Below are 20,265 nucleotides of genomic sequence, written 5' to 3'. Positions count from 1 at the left end.
CAGAATGATGTTGAGTGCGACAATAAATCCAGCCCTGACAAGTAAAATACTGTCTATTCAGCTGACTGTAGCCGAGGGAAGTTTTCTCAGTGTGTATCCTCAATGTTGGTTAAAAACACATCATCTTAAATCATATTTGGACAACAAGGCGATTACCCACAGACACTTGACTCAATGCTTCCCTGTCATTGTTAGTTGACAAACTGTACATGAGTTTGAAGAGGTAAACCCTTTGTTGAGGTTAGGGTTATAGAGTTGGGCTAATGACAGCTCTTTTCCAGTGACACAGATACCTTGGCTCAAGCTGCGACAGGTTTTTCTATTGCTGTGTGTGTGTGTATGTGTGTGTGTGTATTTTAGACAGCTTTTCTTTTCAAACTTCTTCAGATCGAGCTGTGGAAAATGTGTTCACATCTGTTTTTCCACACAAGGAAACTACAAATTTATGCTTTTTTGTAGGCGAGCCAGAATTGCTTGTAGAATCTTGTTAGGTAAAGAGAGAAAATAAGAGAAGATTGATTTGCCCTGGTGCACAGTAAAAGTCTAAATGAAGGCTGCAAGACTTCTCGTTGTTCTGGACAGCATGTAGGCCAAGGTTACATGCCAAGTGCACTTCAGTGCCATGTAGAATACATCAAATATGGACATTTATGGCCTTCATATGAAGTGCTGTTCCAGAGATCAAGTATGCACAAGAAGGCATTGATAGTCTGGCTTAGTTTGTCACACAAATACAATATCAGGCATAATGCACGTCCCAAATGGCACCCTATTCCCTAGTGCACTACTTTGACCAAGGCTCATAGGGCTCTGGCCAAAAGTAATGCACTATGTAGGGAAGGGTGGCATTTGGGACACAGATTTAGGCTGGTCCAGCCAACAGTAATAAATGCACTTTAAACCGTGGGCTGCAGTGTGTGCACCCAGCACATCAGATTAAAATAATCTAACTAGCCTTTAGTTTGACAGATTATTTGAATCAGATGTATTAGTGTTGTGCTTGAACAATAGCCTGCAGGCATTACCGTCCTCCAGGAGTGGTGTTTTCCCTTCCCTGAGCAGTGCAAATGAATGAGACTGCAAACTTGGTGACCGCACTACACCTTCTCTACCACTGTATGTTGGTTGGCTCCAAGACTCTCTAGCAGAGAGGGCACTTGAGCTGACTATACACTGGACTGAGAGAGATTGTTCCTAAACCTCTGTTGTTCTCTCTGATTCACCTCAAATCCCGTTGGAACGCTCCTGGGACCCAGACCTGCAGGGTCAAAATACTATTTGTTTTCTTTCAATTACTTGATTTAGCTTGGTTGTCTGGTGTGCCAGGTAGGCTGGATGTGCACTTTTGGGACAATTCCATTGGCTCTGTTGTGCTAGGCAAGCTGCCAAGCTCAATCAAGTGCATCTAAAGTATTTCAAAGAAAACACATTTGATTTAGAGAAGCAGGCCCAATTTTCTCATGGCGGGCTGCATTCAACTGAGAGTGTTATTGTATGTTTGTGATAACTTGTCAGGGGGCTCAAACTTTGATAGAGGACTGTTTAACTAAAGAAAACCAATGGACTGGGGTGGGTGATGTGTTAGGGTCAGAGGCTATGTGGTGCTGATGAGAGAGACGCATGGACAAAGACAAGGGCTGGTACTTTGTAAACATGTAAAGATATCATTACCATCCTGTCATCTCCATCTGTCTCCATAAAGCAGCTCACCAGCTGTCTGACCTCTAACCTCTGACCCTTGCGTGCCAGGTACACCTCACTTCCTGGAACGCACTGTACTGTACATGAGGATGAAACTCCTACAATGACAGGAACAGCTGGAGATAATGTATAGGACAACATATGGAATGGTCTGGAATGGTTTCCAGAGAATTACAGTAAAATTCCCTCTGGGACGATATCAATTGATTGAGTGACAAACAATAGAATCAGGTGTTCGTGTAAATGTCTAGCTAAGATTTAAGAATCACTATGCTGTATTTCTGATGGATTCTCCTCCACGTACATGTTAAGTATGATAACATGAACAGATGTTATCTCTCTCCACACACTATAGCGCTGTGTATGTTTCCATAAGCCCAGTTCTCTCCTCTTTCTTACCTGTCAATATCAGAGCTGTTAGATCAAATTCCAGGACACTGCGACGACAGCATCAGCAGCAGCAGCAGTATAGAGGTATTTACTTTCCAGAGGTCTTTAGTTCAGCAGGGGAGTAGCAGCCACAGCCCACAGGAGGACATTTTATATTGTTTTAAAGAGAGTGGGTCAGGAGAAGGCCCCATCTGGAGAGAGAGAGAGGTGTGTGTGTGTGAGTGTATGCGTGTGCATGTGTGTGTGCGAGTGCGTGTGCATGTGTGCGTGTGCACACGCGCATGCCGGTGTGTGTGTGTGTGTGTGTGCGTGCATGTGTAGAGGGGTGCTGAGGTACAGGGAAGGCAGCGTGTGTGTGTAGGGTGGGATGGGGGGAGCAGCCCAGACTCCAGACAGCAGCGAGAGCCAGCCAGCCAGCCAGCCAGCCAGCTAAAGGAGAGTGGTCTGTGTGTGTGTGTGTGTTGCTGCAGGTTGGGTCTCTGTCGCTGCAGCAGTGTACTCAAGCTCAGACTCAGACCCAGGAGGCAGGGATGAGAGAGAGAGAGGAGCTGAGGAGGGCTATAGAGCAGAGCGACCGTCTGCTAGCCAGGGTCCGAGAGCTGGAGGAACAGAACACACAGCTCGTCAAGGACAAGAATGAGGTGGCCACTAAATACAGAGCTGTAAGTCTCCATTTACTAAACGTCTCTCTTTCTCTAGGTCCCCCTTACCTTAACCCAATTCTCTGTCTGTTGTCCTCTCTCCCTCTCTTTCTCTCTCTGTCTGTCTCTGCCCATCTGTTTCTCTCTTCTCTCTCTCCTTCCCTCTGTTTCTCTCTCTTAGCCATGGGTTGTTGACACATCACTTTTTCTGACGTTGTCCATCGTTCGTTGTGTTGTTAGTCGATCTGGTTTCCATTTAGCTTTGTCACGTGACAAATGGCATGGATGGGATGTGTCTGCTAGGGCAAATTTGTGCATGATAAGGGATTCTGAACGTAGTTATTACTTCAACCGCCAGCGAATAAAACTCACTAGATAATGATATGTCTCTAGAGAGAGAGAGAGAGCGAGAGAGAGAAAGAGAGAGAGAAAGAGAGAGAGAAAGATAGAGAGAGAGAGAAAGAGAGCGAGAGAGAGGGAAAGAGAGAAAGAGGGAGAAAGAAAGAGCCAGTCAGTACCAGCTTGTTTTAACGATACTTTCTCTCTGTGTCAGTTTTATGACAATGCTGAATGATTTCCAGCAGATCGTTTTACTGTAGAGAGAAGATAGAGAGGTTGTGTGTTTTTATTGTGATTCTCTCAGAGCCAATAACAGGCATTATACAGCTCTGTGGCCTCGGGCAGGACAGTGATTGATTGGTTAACTGCTAGGAGAACTCTTTGATAGACACGCCCCCTTCCATTGAAAAGAAGGGTGGCAGAATGATAGGATAAGTTATCACTTTTTGAGTTATTCATCCTTTATACATCCAGGGGATCCCGATGAGATTAAAAGCTGTTCATCAAGAGAGATCTGTGTCAAGAAGGCAGCAGACAAACAGTTTGGCATTTACTAAGCATTACACTTAGTAGGCTATTGTGGCTGTTATGGTTCTGACTTGCAGAGGAGAAGTAGTAGCCTAGTCCCAGATAAGTACAGATCTGTCATTATAACAACAGTTAGAGATGTTGGCTAAAGTGCATACTGATCTGGGACCAGGCTAGAGAAGAAGTATAGAAGACAACACACACCAGGGCAAATTATTTAGTGTGAGTGGAAAAGAGAGAGAGGGAGAGAGTGTATTTGGTGGTATTGCCAGTGGTTTCAGAGAAAGCTCCAGTCCAGCCCAGGGGATTTGGCCATTACTGGTGCTGATTTCCTTAGCAGACCCGTCAGGCCCCCCTTCAGCCTCCTCCAATGGAACACATAGTGGAGTTAAAAGTACCACTGCAGCTCTCTTCACACACATTTGATCACTGTCTGAATTTGACATATTGAAGTGTAATTTGGAATCTTGAAATCTTGAAGTTGCCTCGTGGCTGACCGTTCACATACAGGTTATTTTAGATGTCCTTTTAAAAGCATTGACTTCTCCTGCCTAAGGAGCACTTCCCAGTTTTCCAGGGAAGTTTGTCCCTCTCTTCATTATCACGTAGTTTTCTGATGTCGGAGCAGGTCGGAGTTCTGGGGGATAGGAGGGACACCACCTCCCAGCTTTCTCTGTCATCAGGGAATTATGTATTCCTTCTTCTTAGTGTGTGTGTGTGTGCGTGCGTACACTGTGTTTGGGTGTGTGTGTTATTTTTACATCAGGCATCATCTTTCTAATTGGTTTACACACTCAGGTTAACATAATGTCTCTGTTTCTACTCTAATGTTACCTATAGACACCCCTAATCTTTATAACTGTAAAAAAAAACTCATAATTTGGCCCACAGTAAAAGTTAGCCTAATGAAATGGTAGCATTTCAAGCTTTGTCAGGACAAAGATACAAAGTGCCTTCGGAAAGTATTCAGACCCCTTAACTTTTTCCACATTTTGTTACGTTACAGCCTTATTCTAAAATTGATTATATAGTTTTTTTCCCCCTCATCAATCCACACACAATACCCGATAATGACAAAGCAAAAATAGGTTTAGAAATGTTTGCAAATGTATTACACATAAAAAACTTTAATATCACATTTACATAAGTAATTCAGACCATTTACTCAGTACTTTGTTGAAGCACCTTTGGCAGCGGTTACATCATCAAGTCTTCTTGGGTATGACGCTACAAGCTTGGCACACCTGTATTTGGGGAGTTTCTCCCATTCTTCTTTGCAGATCCTCTCAAGCTCTGTCAGGTTGGATGGGGAGCGTTGCTGCACAGCTATTTTCAGGTCTCTCCAGAGATGTTAGATCGGGTTCAAGTCCGGGCTCTGGCTGGGCCACTCAAGGACATTCAGAGACTTGTCTCGAAGCCCCTCCTGCATTGTCTTGGCTGTGTGCTTAGGGTCGTTGTCCTGTTGGAAGGTAAACCTTCGCCCCAGTCTGAGGTCCTGAGCACTCTGGAGCAGGTTTACATCGAGGATCTCTGTACCTTGCTCTATTCATCTTTGCCTCAATCCTGACTAGTCTCCCAGTCCCTGCCGCTGAAAAACATCCCCACAGCATGATGCTGCCACCACCATGCATCACCATAGGGATGGTGCCAGGTTTCCTCCAGACACAACGCTTGGCATTCAGGCCAAAGAGTTCAATCTTGGTTTTATCAGACCAGAGAATCTTGTTTCTCATGGTCTGAGAGTCTTTAGGTGCTTTTTGGCAAACTCCAAGCGGGCTGTCATGTGCCTTTTACTGAGGAGTGGCTTCCGTCTGTCCACTCTACCATAAAGGCCTGATTGGTGGAGTGCTGCAGAGATTGTTGTCCTTCTGGAAGTTTCACCCATCTCCACAGAGGAACTCTAAAGCTCTGTCAGAGTGACCATCAGGTTCTTGGTCACTTCCCTGACCAAGGCCCTTCTCCCCGGTTGCTCAGTTTGGCTGGGCGGCCAGCTCTAGGAAGAGCCTGGGTGGTTCAAAACTTCTTCCATTTAAGAATGGTGGAGGCCACTGTGTTTTTGGGGACCAATGCTGCAGAAATGTTTTGGTACCCTTCCCCATATCTGTCCCTCAACACAATCCTGTCTCGGAGCTCTACGGACAATTCCTTTGACCTCATGGCTTGGTCTTTGCTCTGACATGCACTGTCAACTGTGGGAACTTATATACAGTGGGGAGAACAAGTATTTGATACACTGCCGATTTTGCAGGTTTTCCTACTTACAAAGCATGTAGAGGTCTGTCATTTTTATCATAGGTACACTTCAACTCTGAGAGACAAAAATCCAGAAAATCACATTGTATGATTTTTAAGTAATTAATTTGCATTTTATTGCATGACATAAGTATTTGATACATCAGAAAAGCAGAACTTAATATTTGGTACAGAAACCTTTGTTTGCAATTACAGAGATCATACGTTTCCTGTAGGTCTTGACCAGGTTTGCACACACTGCAGCAGGGATTTTGGCCCACTCCTCCATACAGACCTTCTCCAGATCCTTCAGGTTTCGGGGCTGTCGCTGGGCAATATGGACTTTCAGCTCCCTCCAAAGATTTTATATTGGGTTCAGGTCTGGAGACTGGCTAGGCCACTCCAGGACCTTGAGATGCTTCTTACGGAGCCACTCCTTAGTTGCCCTGGCTGTGTGTTTCGGGTCGTTGTCATGCTGGAAGACCCAGCCACGACCCATCTTCTATGCTCTTACTGAGGGAAGGAGGTTGTTGGCCAAGATCTCGCGATGTATGGCCCCATCCATCCTCCCCTCAATACGGTGCAGTCGTCCTGTCCCCTTTGCAGAAAAGCATCCCCAAAGAATGATGTTTCCACCTCCATTCTTCACGGTTGAGATGGTGTTCTTGGGGTTGTACTCATCATTCTTCATCCTCCAAACACGGCGAGTGGAGTTTAGACTAAAAAGCTCTATTTTTGTCTCATCAGACCACATGACCTTCTCTCATTCCTCCTCTGGATCATCCAGATGGTCATTGGCAAACTTCAGACGGGCCTGGACATGCGCTGGCTTGAGCAGGGGGACCTTGCGTGCACTGCAGGATTTTAATCCATGACGGCGTAGTGTGTTACTAATGGTTTTCTTTGAGACTGTGGTCCCAGCTCTCTTCAGGTCATTGACCAGGTCCTGCCGTGTAGTTCTGGGCTGATCCCTCACCTTCCTCATGATCATTGATGCCCCACGAGGTGAGACCTTGCATGGAGCCCCAGGCCGAGGTTGATTGACCGTCATCTTGAACATCTTCCATTTTCTAATAATTGCGCCAACAGTTGTTGCCTTCTCACCAAGCTGCTTGCCTATTGTCCTGTAGCCCATCCCAGCCTTGTGCAGGTCTACAATTTTATCCCTGATGTCCTTACACAGCTCTCTGGTCTTGGACATTGTGGAGAGGTTGGAGTCTGTTTGATTGAGTGTGTGGACAGGTGTCTTTTATACAGGTAACGAACAGGAGGGCTTCTTAAAGAAAAACTAACAGGTCTGTGAGAGCCGGAATTCTTACTGGTTGGTAGGTGATCAAATACTTATGTCATGCAATAAAATACAATAAAATGCAAATTAATTACTTAAAAATCATACAATGTGATTTTCTGGATTTTTTTTTTAGATTCCGTCTCTCACAGTTGAAGTGTACCTGTGATAAAAATTACAGACCTCTACATGCTTTGTACGTAGGAAAACCTGCAAAATCGGCAGTGTATCAAATACTTGTTCTCCCCACTGTAGACAGGTGTGTGCCTTTCCAAATCATGTCCAATCAATTGAATTTACCACAGGTGGACTCCAATCAAGATGTAGAAACATCTCGAAGATGGTCAATGGAAACAGGATGCACCTGAGCTCAATTTCGAGTCTCATAGCAAAGGGTCTGAATACTTATGTAAATAAGGTATTTAAAAACAAATGTTTTAATCAAGAGGGTCGGGCTTGGTTTCAACTGTGTAGAGAGTGAAATTGTGGGAGAGAGACAGGCAGAGGAGAGGTTGAAAAAGGGAGAGAGGAGTGAGTAAGACAGGGTTTTCTTAAAGGTATCCATCCAAGGTGGTGCCCAAGGGATCAGATATGTGAGGGTTCGGATATTCTTTCTTATACTTTTTTTATAATACCATTTCATGTCAGCAGTCTTTGATATGATTGTGAAACAACCAGAGGCTGTTGGTTGAACCTTCCACCTCTTCTATTTCAACTCTCTAATCTGCCATAGAAACCCTGGAAGGCAGCAGCTGCTCACAATCTAATGTGGTTAGATTCAGATTTTCCTGTAATCTAATAGACATAGACCTCTCTAGTCTTCTCTCTCTCTCTCTCTCTCTGGAGGGGGAAGAAGGATGCAGTTTGGCAAGGAAGCAGTTTGAAATAGCTGGATATTATCCTGTCTAGGGACTTAAACTTTACCTTCATAATCTTCCACATCCACAGGGGCTTTCCAGAAAGCCTTCATAATGGCTTCTGTGTCCTTAGTATACTTCTGCACCTGTGAGTTCCTTACTGTAGCTTAGTCTTATAGCCTAGCCTTGTCTTTATGGAAGATAAGACTGTATCACTCCAACCAAAAGTTGAATGAAATACAGAGAGTGCAACATAATATTACATTTGTTTCAGTTCGTACAAACTGTACTACAACTTCAACAACTAACTACGGAACCATGATGTGAAATGGAATAGCAGTTGGTTGGTCAGAACAAACAAATGACAGTCATTGATGACATAAATGTGACTTCCTCTGATAGAAGAGAATCACTCAGATTCCTTCAACCCAAATCCATCTGAATATATGTCCATACTAGGCACCCATGTTATCTGCTATAAAGTATCAGTGTTCGTGTTGGATGGGAGTAGTACTTGAACACTGTCTGGGCATGCTGAGTGTCTCTGGTCTGTGTAGTTCATGTGGGTGTTACTGCGGGCTTTTATACAGACATGAACGGGTTCCTCTGTTCTGTCCACAGCAGAACTCTTACCACAATGTTGAAAATTCAGCAATGTTTTGAGAATATGTTTTGTTTCAGTGTTCTTTCTGCAGATGGATGGAAGCTTGCCATGGTTGGATGGGGCATTTGTAGCATACTTGCCCTCCCTCACATTGTTTATGCTCAGTCAGTGGTCAAGTTTTTAAGATTCACTGCAGGCTATAGTTTTTGAGAAATTCAGAAGGGTTATTTATGAGGTTTGGTTTTGGTGCCACACGTTTCTTTTATAGTAACCTTCAAAACACTTATTTGTTCATAAATGATAGATGCAGTAAACTGAGTTGGTCTTGGTCTGGTACTATCACATACTGTACATAACTTATGCTCAGGTGGTGGTCAAGTATCAGCTTCTACTTTAAAAGCTTCTGTCCAGTTCAGAAGGGACGTTAATTCAAAACCACAACAAGCACACTTTTAGTTTCACCTGGTTAGTTTGTTTTACGATAACCCTCAATACTAACTCAATACTTCCAGGCTCTGTCGTAGCCGGCCGCGACCGGGAGACCCATGGGGCGGCGCACAATTGGCCCAGCGTCGTCCAGGGTAGGGGAGGGAATGGCTGGCAGGGATGTAGCTCAGTTGGTAGAGCATGGCGTTTGCAACGCCAGGGTTGTGTGTTCGATTCCCACGGGGGGCCAGTGTGAAAAAATAATGTATGCACTCACTAACTGTAAGTCGCTCTGGATAAGAGCGTCTGCTAAATGACTAAAATGTAAATGTAAATGAAACTGGTTAATGAAGCACTGATGTAAAATCACTGATCTTATCTTACGTACAGTATTACATATAGAGAGTACCCAATGGGGACACACTGGTTGAATCAACGTTGTTTTCACATCATTTCAATGAAATGACATTAAACCAACGTGGAATAGACGTTGAATTGACGTCTGTGCCCAGTGGGTATGCATAGTCTAGCCTAGTCTCTATGCTTCGTCTGGTGGTTCATTCAAGAAAATCAGCTGCACTTGAACCTAAGGCACAATATGGCCTTTGTGTCCCTGTATAGATGAATGCCCTGGCATTGTTGAAACTATGTGGGTGTGGTGGGCACATAAGGTCTTTATACTGTTAATTTTAACAGAGAGAGAGAAGAGAGAGAAAAAAGTCATATTTGACTCTACGATACTGCCCTTGTTTTTGTCTCTTTGTGTTGTTTAGTTGACTGCTTTGATAGTGTAAGGGTTGTGTTACCAAGGGACTGAACAGGATAACTTAGAGCCATTCACATGACCTGACATCCTACACCATCCTACGGTCTCTCCAGGAATCCTTTGGATTGGGGAGAGAGAGAGACACCTGTTTGAGGAGGGGTGAGGCCAGTATATTAGTGGAGGACTGGACACAGAGAAGTGGGCTTCTGTTTTCTACTCTGGGGGACTGTAAGCGAAGGAAGAATTGAGGAGAGCAGAGGAGGAATGTGTGGATTACAGTAGCAAGTACCAACAGACTAAAATTAAAGAGGAGAAAAGTATTTGATTGAGTAGGAAAAAAAGAGAAAGCAAGCCACCGAACGAACAGGAGAGAGAGAGACAGAGAGACAGAGAGAGAGAGAGAGACAGAGAGAGAGAGAGAGAGAGAGAGAGAGAGAGCGAGAGAGAGAGAGAGAGAGAGAGAGAGAGAGAGAGAGAGAGAGAGAGAGAGACAGAGAGAGAGACAGAGAGAGAGAGAGAGAGACAGAGCGATAGATTGAGAGAGAGAGAAAGAGAGAGAGCGAGAGAAAGAAAGAAAGAGAGAAAGAAAGAAAGAGAAAGAGAGAGATTAGGGTCATACCACTGCAGGTGTGCAGCACTAGATCAAACAGTGAAGGCGCTATGGGGAGAGAGAAGGGAGACTGACTGTTCGCAGCATGCTGAGTGGAGTTACCGTGGTGACCAAACCGTGAATTAGTACCTTCTCTTCTACAGTGAACCCTCCTGAACCCTCTGGAATCTCCGCTAACCAATCACAGAGAGAGAAAAGCAGAGGGTAGAGGTGTTACATGGAACTTTATTTACGAGAGCAGAAGTACTAAAGTGTTGAAGAAATCTCTCGACTCTTAGGACCTATAAGTCTACCTGGCCTATTAAGGAGGTGCAGTATAGGGACTGTGTAAGGGTGTTAGGTTACTATTGAGGTGCGGTAGGTAGAGAGTGTTGACAGGTCGATTGACAGGTTGATTGACAGGCGTCAGGTTAAGGTGATGTCTGTGGGGCAGGGCCAAGGACGTGGCCACTCCCTCTCTGATGACTCGGAAGAGACCAACGGGCTGCAAGTGGATCCTGAACCAGAGGAACTGGACTGGGATAGCTTTAGTACTGCACTGGAACAGAGACTGGCTATTGTGGGTATACTGGTGTGTTGGGTTGGAGGGTGTGTGTATGTGTGTGTGTGTGTGTGTGTGTGTGTGTGTGTGTGTGTGTGAGAGAGAGAGAGAGAGAGAGAGAGAGGGTGTGGATGTGTTTGCATGTGTGTCTGTACTGTTAACTCTTTTACAGTATCTTCACATTATCTGGTAATGTTGAGACAGTGATTTATCTTAACACATTATCCAACCTTTTGGATAAACTGTGTTGAGGGTTGGGAAAAGAGAGTGCCAATTATGATGAAATATGCAACCTACAGTAAAAACGTAGTAACTGGCTAGGATAGATAAAGTAGGGATTATGAAGAAAGAGCATAGCACAAGCACATTTATAGAAATATATTCAGATAGAACATGTGGTCAATGATACATTTGCAATGGCCACATATTTGCATATGCTGTTCAGCCTCATTCCAAATGCCTTGACCATGATGACTGGTGCATTAGAAAATAGCTGACACACTCATCAACCAGGCACTAAATAAGACAGACTTTCAAATCTGTCCTGTTTGTGACGGCTGTTGATAAATGATCTGTGTTATTGTAAAACTGGCTAATCAAGTCTTTTTCTCCACGCATCACTGAGAGTATTCTTTCCCACTATATATTGGAGAGAGGGTTGGGAAAGGGAGGATAGTGTCTCACTACTTGGAGTACACTTGATGCAAGGCATTCTGCTGGTTTTACATCTGTGTGTCTAGGATATGATTGTCTCTCTATGTAAGCTAACTGATTTACCCTACTGTCCTCTCTCTGTCCCGTCTCTTCTTTGCCTTTACCTTTATATTCTTTGCTTTTACATTGTCTTACAACACTGTTTCACCCCTCAACCCTTTCCCTCAACCCTGAGGCCTCTCTCCTCCTGTTCATGCTCCATCTCCTATGCTCCATCTCCTCCTCCCTTACTCACCTCCTGACCCTCTCCGCTTCATACCTGTCTTCTTCTCCACCTCTTCAGGAGCAGGAGTGTGCCCAGGCGTCGGATCAGCGTTGTGTCCAGTTGGAGAAGGCCCGGCGTGGGCTGGAGCTGCAGCTGTCCGGCCTGTCTGAGCGCCTGGAGGAGGAGGAGGCGTGCTCGACCCAGCTGGCCCACCACAGAGAGAGGCTGGAGGCAGAGAACAGCAGCCTCAGACGAGACCTGGAGGAACTGGAGAGTGCTCTGACTGCCACCGAGAGAGACAAACAGGTAGGCTACAATCGACTCCTTATGCATTCTATGGCTTGGCACTGAATGCACCAAACCCGATGCACTAAACCGGAGCTGAGATATTTTTTAAACAAGAGAATGTCCTTGATTTGTGACTACTGAGATTTGTGACTACTGAGATTTGTGACTACTGAACAGGTCTGCACTATACTGATATGCTTCTAGTTCTACTTTACCTCTCTGCTTCATTTGTTTTCCTCTGGCTTCAGTATTGAATTTCATGGTTTTACTGTCTTCATTTTGACCACTTTAATAGTCCCTGGAGAGTTACTATATTGTAAATATCTGCCATGTTAAACTTGTGTGACTACTACATGTACAGACAGAGGTAAATATAGGGGGTGTTAACATATACTGTTACAAGAGCTTTATCTATTTAATTGAGGTTTATTAAAGGATTTAGATGGTATCTTTACTCAGGAATGCTTCATGGAATGTACTGTATTTACAGCATTTGTTGTCTATTTGTTGAGAGTTGAATTCCTTGGACTTAGACTTTGTCAAATTAGTCAGTTTTACCTAGGTAATTAATATGGTACTCAGAGTATATTTGGCATGAGAGGGGTTTTTGAGAAACAAAGAATAATGGTGTCAAATCCTTGAACTATGTGAATCTTTTGTTGGCTCAAGTGGGTTTCCTGACATGTACAGTAGAAAACAAGTATGTTTCAATATGGATGCGGTACACTGGGATCTACAAGACTAAACCTGCATGGTGGAGCTAATGGTACTGTGCTTTTACACCTAATAAGCAGTCGGTCTTGTTGTCATGACAGTTGTAGTACTATAGATAAGAGTGTTTTTGATCAAAGTCAAAATAAATAAGTTACAAGGAATGCAGGTTATTGGGATTGAGTTGCAAAACGATTTTATTGCACACTTTTATTATTGTTATGGTATTTGTCATAAAAGATTTGCTACACTTGCAACTTCATAAAAAAGGTATACATAATTAAGCTATAAGGCCTGAGGGGTTGTGATATATTGTCTGATATACCACGGCTTTAAGCCAATCAGCATCCAGGACCCAAACTACCCGGTTTATAATGAGGTATAACCACTTTCCTCTAAACTAAATCATTTCCCTCTCCTCTCCTCTCTTCTCCTCCATTCCTTCTGATTTATTTATCTGTAGTTCAAAGTCCTGACAGTTCCAAACTGTTCCCCTGGTTCATTAGAACCTGATGGCCAAAGTGGGACCAGAATGCTACATGCATGTGTTCCACTTTGATGTCCATGAAGAACAGAGTTAGAGTAATGAAATCTGTTTGGTCATCGAAGGGATAATTGTTTTATGGTTTGGCTGCAAAGCCATGTACTAATACAACTGTTTTCTCAAACCATCATCATGGTTCTTGTACCAGTAGAAAACACATTGCCTCAGGGTCAGATTACTTCCAGATAAAAACATGCACTGTGGTATTCTTTGTACAGACAGATTTATACAGCATACTCATTTTATATTTTCAAAGGTTTATTATTTTTCTCTATTTAGCAACATGTCTGGGAAAAATAAGTATGAAATACAATGTAATTTCCTCTTTCTCTCCCCCTCTCCCTTCATCCTCCAGTCTTCAGACGGCTCAGTCAGGAAGCTGTCAGAGGAGCTGTCCCAGAGAGAGGAAGCTGTCCAAAAGCTTCAGAAGGAGAAAGAACACCTGGTGGAGCTCAGCCAGGTGAGAACATACTGTCCCCAGGGGTCATAAAGGGAGGTCAGGGTGAAACGTGAAAAGTCGACCCTGGGTCTAACAGGAGGGTAAATGATGAGAGGGTTTGCGGAAATGCATATCACTCTCACTATAAAGAGCATGTATGCATGTGAGTGTGTGTGTGTGCGTGTGAGTGTGCGTGTGTGTGTGTCTTTGTAGATTTCTCTTAAGTTATTGTAGCTTTTGAGTCATACTATTTGTGTGTATTGAGAGATGTACTTCACAATGTTTGACAGAGAATAAAACATACACTACCGGTCAAACATTTTAGAACACCTACTCATTCAAGGGTTTTTCTTTATTTTACTATTTTCTATATTGTAGGATAATAGTGAAGACATCAAAACTATGAAATAACATATGGAATCATGTAGTAACCAAAAAAGTGTTAAACAAATCAAAATATATTTTATATTTGAGATTCTTCAAATAGCCACCCTTTGCCTTGATGACAGCTTTGCCCACTCTTGGTATTCTCTCAACCAGCTTCACCTGGAATGCTTTTCCAACAGTCTTGAAGGAGTTCCCACATATGCTGAGCACTTGTTGGCTGCTTTTCCTTCACTCTGCCGTCCGACTCATCCCAAACCATCTCAATTTGTTTGAGGTCGTGGGATTGTGGAGGCCAGGTCATCTGATGCAGCACTCCATCACTCCTTCCTGGAGGTGTGTTGGGTCATTGTCCTGTTGAAAAACAAATGATAGTCCCACTAAGCCCAAACCAGATGGGATGGCATATCACTGCAGAATGCTGTGGTAGCCATGCTGGTTAAGTGTGCCTTGAATTCTAAATAAATCACAGACAGTGTCACCAGCAAAGCACACCCACACCATAACACCTCCTCCACCATGCTTTACGTTGGGTACTACACTTGCAGAGATCATCCATTCACTCACACCGCGTCTCACAAAGGCACGGCGGTTGGAACCAAAAATCTCCAATTTGGACTCCAGACCAAAGGGCAAATTTCCACCAGACTAATGTCCGTTGCTTATGTTTCTTGGCCCAAGCAAGTCTCTTCTTCTTATTGGTGTCCTTTAGTAGTGGTTTCTTTGCAGCAATTCAACCATGAAGGCCTGATTCACATAGTCTCCTCTGAACAGTTGATGTTGAGATGTGTCTGTTACTTGAACTCTGTGAAGCATTTATTTGGGCTGCTAGCAATGAGGCTGGTAACTCTAATGAACTTATCCTCTGCAGCAGAGGTAACTCTGGGTCTACCACTCCTGTGGCGGTCCTCATGAGAGCCAGTTTCATCATAGCGCTTTATTATTTTTGCGACTGCACTTGAAGAAACTTTCAAAGTTCTTGAAATGTTCCATATTGACTGACCTTCATGTCTTAAAGTAATGATGGACTGTCGTTTCTCTTTGCTTATTTGAGCTGTTGTTGCTATAATATGGACTTGGTCTTTTACCAAATAGGGCTATCTTCTGTATACCCCCCCCCTACTTTGTCACAACACAACTGATTGGCTCAAACGCATTAAGAAGGAAAGAAATTCCACAGATTAGCTTTTAAGAAGGCACACCTGTTAATTGAAATGCATTCCAGGTGACTACCTCATGAAGCTGGTTGAGAGAATGCCAAGAGTGTGCAAAGCTATAGGAACCCCAGTACAGTAATGCATACCAGACGCTCTAACCAACAGTAGCAGCTTGATATTCTATATAATCTGTTAAAGTAATTTTGAATCTGAGCCATTATCCTACAGTACACTTACTGCTTATTATACATATCCAGCGTGATGGAAGAGGTGTGTAAATTACAGATTAACAATGCAAGTAGTGTGAGAAATGGGAATGGAAGTGGTTCAAAGCTCCTAAAATGTAATGAGGGATATAGTCACAGGGTCAGATGTTATGGTAGGGTTACATACATCATGTCATGACAATTGGTTTGTGTCAGTCTTCTATTATCGATGTTGGAGAGAGAGGACTCATTCTTGGCATTCCTTTGAACAACCCAAATGAACTCATCACGGCTCCTCAGATCCAATATGGCTGACAGATGCACGCGAGGCCAATAGGGGATTAATGATTTAAACTACATCTGCGGCCCAGACTCAGCCATTTTGTTTCATCCCTGTATGCAGCAAGCCATTGAGGACCTGCAGAGCGAGGAGGAGAAGGTGAACCTTCTGACCAAGGAGAGGGCAAAGCTACAGGTGCAGGCGGAAGATGTAAGTGTATTTAGGGTAGATACTGTATGCCAATTTTACTTCAGTAATATCTAGCTTTATGGTTTTGGTACAGTATCATTGCAACATATGATCAAAGAACATTACGTTTCTATGATGTCTTTCGGATGCTGATGAACGGTTATGCTGTCCCCTCCATTGAAGCCCAGAAGCTCTAAAGCTTATATTATTCTCTCTCTCTCTCTCTCTCTCTCTCTCTCTCTCTCTCTCTCTCTCTCTCTCTCTCTCTCTCTCTCAGTTGGAGTACCTGTTAGAGCAGGAGCGGCGTCAGCGCGGGGAGCTGGAGAAAGCCAGGAGGAAGCTGGAGGGAGACAGCAGGTCCACTCTGGAGAGCCTCACTGAGATGGAGAGGATGAGGAGCAGCCTGGAGGAACTCATGAAGAAGTAGGTTATACAACAGTTATAAGCGCTTAATAAGCCAGTTAGAGGCACTCAATAATCAGTTATAGATGCTTAATAACAGTTTACAAGTCAAGAAATGGGTTATAGACAATGGCAAACCATTGAAAAAAGAACAGTTGAGGAGTTCAATAAGAACTTATAGACAATGAGTTATAGAGATATGAGATATTTATAGAGAGAAATATAATGCAAATTGGCTCAGTTTCTTCATAGACCCAATAGAGTTGGGACTGGGTGAATAGTCTGAATAGTCTGTTGAAATACCTATCTTATCCTCAACCCAAACAAGGGAAATTGGCAGACCGACAGTCCAGGTGTTGTCAACTGATGTCTTGGTTAAGGAATTGCATCTGCGTACTATATCAGCCATATGATATCTGTTCAACATCCAAGAAAAGAGAAAACAGTCCAGAAACAGTATTTGGCTTGGTGCTTGCAGACATTTGAATTGCATGTCCCTGGCTTGCAGCAAAACAAATGCCTGGATGCCTGCTGGAGGTTATAACATGATATCAGTAGTGCAGAGGACCGTTATCTAGATTTTAAGGGCTCGGGGCCTCAGGCCGGGGTTTCAGTAATGTTCTAACTTGTTGGTATGTGCCTCTCAGTAATATGAGGCTGAATGGAGGGAGGCGTTCTCTGACCTTTACCTGGAGAGTAGAACCAGCTGTGACATACAGAACACAAACGCAATAACATTTTCATTACCAAAACAGAACTGGGCCTTGACGTCAGATGTCATTCATTAATTTTCCCCCTTTCCTTCCCTCCTTCTCTTTCACTCACACACCTCTCTTTCACACAAAAACATTTTCATTTTCAAAGGAAGAGGGGTCCTTGATGTCATTCATCCTCGTTGCACAATATTATTCTCACTTGTGAATGTCAATCAAATGAGTGAGTCACCTTGTTGCACCACCAGGATCAAACGAGGTGTGCCACTCATTCTCTCTGCTGAGTATGTCCCCTCACAGGGCAGTTTACTGTGGAAAAGGTATGATGATATTGATTTTACTTCTCTCTCTCTCTCTCTCTCTCTCTCTCTCTCTCTCTCTCTCTCTCTCTCTCTCTCTCACCCATCTCATCTATATTTTCCTGTCTCTCTCTCCATTCATCCCTCTTTCTCTCTCTCTCTATCCCATCTCACCTCACCTCACTCTCCCCCCCCCCCCCCCCCCCTCCCCACCCCCTCTCTCTCTATATCTAAAGGAGAGATGTGGAGATAAGCAGCACCAGTACCAAGCTGGAGGCAGAAGAGGCCCTAAACATCAGCCTGCAGAGGAGGAGCAAGGAGCTGCAGGTTGGACCCAGGCTGGAGATGAAGGGGTGTTAGAGTGGAGATATTGAGGGGTGGCAGGGGAGGGGAGAGGGGTGATGTTGTGGGTTCGGAGGACTTTGAGTGGGTTTGGGGTCGGGGGTAGAAGGCATTGAGACATATTGTGAGGTGGCGAGGGGGAGGGTGATGAGGTGGGTTGAGTTGGAAGAGGGGGTGTAGGGTCGGGGGTCGGGAGGCATTAAGACGTGTCGTAGAGGGTGGAAGGACTGGGGTGGAGATTAAAGGGGGGTTGAGGTGGATTTGAGGGGTAAGATTGAAGGGCGGTTGCTGCCGGTCGGGATGTCAAGGAGAGATCAGCATTCCTACTTTTCAGCACCACGGCTGTGTTCTGTCCTCTGATTGGTGGGCTGGTTTCACAGCCCCCTGCCTGTCAGGAGAATGAGGAGCTGGTAAAAACACACATCCTCCATCTGAGCTGATAAACATCTATAGCCTGGCCTCTCTTATAAGGAGTTAATTCCTTCACTACTTCACTCTGTGAGGGCCACTTCACTACCGCTCTCTCTGGAGATATGCTGTGTAGACATAGCCCTTTGGCTTCTCCGTTCAGGTCACTGTTTGCAAAGATGCACTTCAAAATCACAAGAGGCTTCCTAGTGAAATACTTTTTTATTAATAAATAAGTAGTTATAGTGTCTGATTTTCAGATACTTTACACTGTGTAAATGGACTTCATGCCCTCAGAGGATTTTCACATTCATTCCAGAATTTTGTCAATGATTGGGAAAGAGGTTGTATTTTCTTTTTGATTTGACAGTGCCTATGCAACTACGCAACTAAAATAACATTCTGGTCATTCAGCTCTTATATCTGGCATAAATGCCTGAATGAGCACATAATAACATGGAAATGATTACTTTAACAGGACATTTGGTTAAATTGGTTTTAATGTACTATTTGTAGTTCCATCATGGCATTACATTTTTGCAGACACTCTTATCCAGAGCGACTTACAGGATCAATTAGGGTTATGTGCACATCAGCAGATTTGTTTCATCTAGTCAGCTCAGGGATTCAAACCCGCAACCTTTCGGTTACTGGCCCAACACTCTTAACCGCTAGACTACCTGCCAACCCCAAAATTATGAAAAAGCCCACCGAAGACAAGGTTATGGGAACAATGTTAACAAACTGCGACATACTGTAGCTCCAACATGATTATCAGAGTATCTCTTATCTCTCTGTCACTGGAGTTTGTAGATTAACATGTGTTTTGTCTGGCTCTGTTCCTTGATGCAAAGACTGAGATCGAGAGAGAGACTGAAGGAGTTGCAGATAAATTGAGAGAGACTGAAAGAGAGTCAAGAAGAGAAACAGAGAGAGACACAGAGATACAGAGAGAAAGAAAGACACAGATAGATTGAAAGAGAAACTAAGAGAGAAACTGAGAGCGACAGATTGAGAAAAAGAGAGTAGAGAGCGAGTGGTAAAAGCAAAGGTGCAGATCAGGTAAACTCCTCCTGAGATCCATGGATGCCTCCAGATCCTTGATTCTCTATCCAGAGGTTGGGAAAGAACAGAGAAATAAAGACTGTGTGATGAGGTGTGAATGAAGGAGTCAGGCGCAGGAGGTAAAACACAGAAGTCCAGAGTTTATTCCGTTTACATAAATAAAACGCACCAAGCGTCAAAACGAAACTATCACAAGGGAAATATTCCACCTTGGCAATAACAAATGGAAGAGTAGCTCAACCGAGTTACTCGCTCTCACAATGAAACAATCACTCACAAAGACAAGGGGAACAGAGGGAACACTTATACACATACTAATTAGGGGAATGAGCACCAGGTGTGTGTGATTGACAAGACAAGACATGACAAGTGGAGTGATGAGAATGGGATCGGCAGCGCGGGATGCCCACGGTGAAACTCAGTCAGGAGGGATGGATCGAGTATGTCCCTCCTGGGCACCCAGCACCGTTCCTCCGGACCGTACCCCTCCCACTCCACGAGATACTGGAGACCACTCATCCGGCGCCTCGAGTCCAAGATGGTCCAGACCCTGTACGCCGGGGCCCCCTCGATGTCCAAAGGGGGCGGAGGGGTCTCTCCTATCTCATCTTCTTGGAGTGGGCCAGCTACCACCGGCCTGAGAAGAGACACATGGAACGAGGGGTTAATATTTTTATACTCTATAGGCAGTTGTAACCTGTAACACACCTCGTTCAATCTTCTCAGGACTTTGAAGGGCCCCACAAAGAATGGGATCGGCAGTAGCTAGTAAGCCGGTGACGACGAACGCCGAAACCTGCCCGAACAAGGAGGGGAGGCAGCCTTGGCGGAAGTCGTGACAGTACCCCCCCCCCCCCCCCCCCCTTGATGCGCAGCTCCAGCAGTGCGCGACCCTGGCCTCGGGGACGGCCAGGAGGACGCGGAGCAGGGCGAGTCGGATGGCGACGGTGGAAATCCCTCAACAGGGAGGGATCGAGGATGTCCCTCCTTGGGATC

Source organism: Coregonus lavaretus, assembly GCF_964263955.1.
Source record: "Coregonus lavaretus genome assembly, chromosome: 25".
Taxonomy (NCBI): domain Eukaryota; kingdom Metazoa; phylum Chordata; class Actinopteri; order Salmoniformes; family Salmonidae; genus Coregonus; species Coregonus lavaretus.
Note: the sequence above shows the minus strand (reverse complement) of the source record.